At 35.5% G+C, this 3,576-nt stretch overlaps 1 protein-coding gene across 1 annotated transcript in view; it reads left to right on the top strand.

Moving 5' to 3' along the window:
* The window catches only part of LOC104994224 (peripheral plasma membrane protein CASK-like), a gene marked incomplete at its 3' end in the record, with an annotated part of 16,848 nt that overhangs the window by 11,084 nt on the left and 2,188 nt on the right, over positions 1-3,576 (top strand). The window lies entirely within an intron of this gene.

Genomic DNA, 3,576 nt, shown 5'->3' with positions numbered 1-3,576 from the left:
GTTATATCTGTGGCTGATTTTTAATTTCACACTGCTTTCCTCTTTCCACTTGTGAAAGAGTCACACTTAGGCCATTAGTCTGTGTGTTTGGGAAGAGCAAGCAGATATGAACACAGCCTAATTTTATTATTAGCCAAAGCAAACATAACTAGAAAATTCCCATGCCAGAATAAAAAAGGAAGAAAAGTTAAAACAAACTTTCTTCACCAGTATGCAGAGGTGGATGCTAATTACAGATTCAAGTATTTGGTTTTATTTATTCCTTTCAGTAGATTCCAGCTCAGAATGCTGCCCTGTTTTTAGTTTTGTTCTTTAGTTTTGCAAATTGCTTAGTTCTCCATTCTACCAACTACCAGTCTTCTAGCCATTGCTTTCTATTTTCCATCTCCAAGTACTGCCAGCCTTCACAAAGAGGAAAAATATCAACAGAACCTTTTTAAACCTGTCATCTTTCAAGAATGCTTATATTAAACTCAAATACCTGAAAAATGATAAATATCAAAATAATAATCTTTTACACAGAATATTTCACTTCATTTCATTTACTGTTACTAAAACATCAAAGCAGTATTAACATAGGCCATCTTCTGAAAAATGAGCTATGAGTCATAGTTGTAGTCTTTAAATCATTATTTTACCACATTGCCCTCCAAAATTAAATTGTGTTTAGATTTTCTTCTAGTTTTGGGTTTTCTTCTAGTTAATCATTTCCAAGGATACAAGAAATTGCAAGTTGAGTATTGTTTTGAAAACTGATTATTTTTTCTTCTAATTCTAATGAACTAGTGAATTCAAAACCTATGAAAAGTTTGAAACTTATCATCTGTGATCAGAAGACTGACCACAGGGTCAGGGTAACAACATGCAATTTAACCATAGAATCACTGAATCAGAATTCGAAGAGGCCTTAACTTCTCCAGTCTTGTAAACTAAAGATTGAATTCTCTCATAAAATTCCCTGCAAAAGACTGAGCTCTAGTTTAATTCCTCAGGTGGCAAAGAATTCACTGTGTCCCAGGACAGTTCATTCCATTTTTTAAAAGCTCCCTAACTATTGAAACATCCATCCTTGCATTAAACAGAAGTCTATCTTCCTGTAACTTCCACCCAGGAGTCCTACTTCTGGCTTTTGGAGCCACGGTGAGCAATTTTAATCGTTCCACACGATAGTCATTCAGATGCTTAAAAACTGCCATCATATCCGCCTTTTTATCCAAGTTAACTCACCTAGGTTGATTTAGCTGTCATTCCTCACATAAACTACTTCAGTCTCCTGACTGCACCAAGTACGGAGCCAAAACCGAGCACATCTCCAGGCACTTCCAACACATAGAAACTTGAAGCTATCACTGCTTTTTCTGTGGATCTTACATTCCTATTAGCCTCCCCAAATTGCATGAGCTTTTAGGACAACCCTGTTGTAACGCTGGTGGCTCATATTAATCTTGCAATCAACTACAAATCCCAAGTTGTTTTTAAACAAACATTGCTGTTTAACTCTCTCACATCCACTATTTGTACAGATCACCCCCGTGTTAAGACTACACAATTAAATAACAAATTCTGACAATTATATCCTCAAGGTTAATGGGATGATATGATATAAAATGAATTCCTTTTATATGCTGTTATATATATTGGCCATTTAGAGTGACTTTGTTTCTCTTGATTTCAATTTGCATCCTGTTAGCATTAAAGATGGTATGGACTTCATTTTACTATGTACCTTGACTGAAGGGGAAAAACAGATTCATGACTTATCCAGACATTTTTTACATGTTAATCTATTTTCCTAAAGTCCATGAATCTTTCCCATCAAGTTTGTATTTTTAAAGCTGATTTTTAACCCACAGTGTATCAGTTGTGCAAAATTTATTTTTCTCAGTCCTTATAGAGTTAAAATACTTTGTGGTGGTCAAAATACTGTCATTTCTTAAACATACCTTTGCTTGCATTACCACTTCAAGTATTACAGTGTCTTTAAAATGCAATCTAGATATGTAGATAAAGGATAAATGATTTCTCTTATGAAGTTTTCATGTTTAAGACACTTCTGAAAATGTATCAGCTCATTTGCTAATATCTAAAAGAAAGCTATTTTCCTGTTAGATTGGAATCTTTGATCACTGAGTCCTCCAAATCAAAAGTAATTCTGTCCATTATATGTCCTATATAATAAAAACCATTTACATATATTTACATGTTCCCTATCTGAAACTCAGCTGTTTGGAAAACTCACTTATCCAGAATATAACTAGGAACCTAGAAAATAAATTTAATAGCAGCAAGACATTTTCTGCCCTTAATACCTGTTCATGGTTCTCTCAAGTGAACATGTGAAGACACATTCTGAGGCTGACATGCTTCCATTTTTCAGAAAGTTCTGTGGATTGGCATTCCTTCATAGCTTCCACCTGCCTTTCCCTCTGGTTAGAATGCCTTTTGTCATTTTGTGTATCTAGTTAACGAAGTATTCTTAGAAGCAGGCTGATTTTCACCATCCCAAGTTAGGTAACCCTGTTCGTTCTCTCCCATATTCCCATAGCTGTCTGGCCTACATGCCTTCATGTAGCATTTCACGCGGGGATTTGTAATTATATCAAAGACTGAGCTTTGTGAGGGCAAAGGGGGACCATGGCTTATCCCTTGTATGTCCCCAGTGGCCCTAGACCACTGTGTCTAGGACCAAGCAGGCACTTGGGAAATTTTTACTAAGTCAAAGAATCTGGTTTCTAATGAGTTTACAGTTTATAGCAAATTTTATGCAACAAATGAGGAGAAGACAAGGCTAGAGTAAGCACAGTGAAAGAAAAGAAATGAAAGCCTGATAAAAAAAAAAAAAATATGTTGAGCAGATACCAAAAGTTGGAAAGCACAGCAGCCTTTTATACTGAAAAAAATCAACCTTTATTCTCTGGGGTATGCAATGCATTTTTGGTTCTATACCAGATTTCTTTCATTGGTATCACAATAATAATTCTGAGTCATCAAGAAAAGGTTGAATTATGTGCAGCATCATATATAAAAGAAGTCAGGAAATTGTAGAAAGAGAGCCATCCAAAATTCTTAAAGTAAAAAGGGGTGGGTGTGTAAAGATTCAAGTCCTAAAGTATAATGAATATGTACCTATTCAGAACAACTCCCCCTTCCCTGAGGTTCTGGGTAATAAGGTTTTATTATATTATCAAAAAAACTAACATTTAAATTTTTAAATGCACATCTGAAAGTGTCTCATATACAATGACATTTAATTTGGTTTGGTAATTTGGCTTCCCGTTCTTAGAATTCTGTGGTCAGCATCATAAAAATCAAGTAGAAAAAAAAAAAAAATCAAGTGACCACAAAGGAAAAGTCAAGTGATCACAAACCAGGAAATTGGGGAGGTCAGTATATTTAAAGGGTAATTCCAGTCCTTTCACATTCTACCAATCTGCATGAAATAAATTTTTAAAAATCCACTCCTATAAAATCTTTCTCTTCCCTGGTGGCTCAGGTGGTAAAGAGTCCACCTGCAATGCAGGAAACCCAGGTTCAATCCCTGGGTCAGGAAGCTGTCTTGGAGAAGGGAACGGCTAC

This window comes from Bison bison, unplaced genomic scaffold, assembly GCF_000754665.1.
Source record: "Bison bison bison isolate TAMUID 2011002044 unplaced genomic scaffold, Bison_UMD1.0 scf7180017849734, whole genome shotgun sequence".
In the NCBI taxonomy this organism is placed as follows: Eukaryota; Metazoa; Chordata; class Mammalia; order Artiodactyla; family Bovidae; genus Bison; species Bison bison.
Note: the sequence above shows the minus strand (reverse complement) of the source record. Positions and strands in the feature narration are given on the sequence as shown.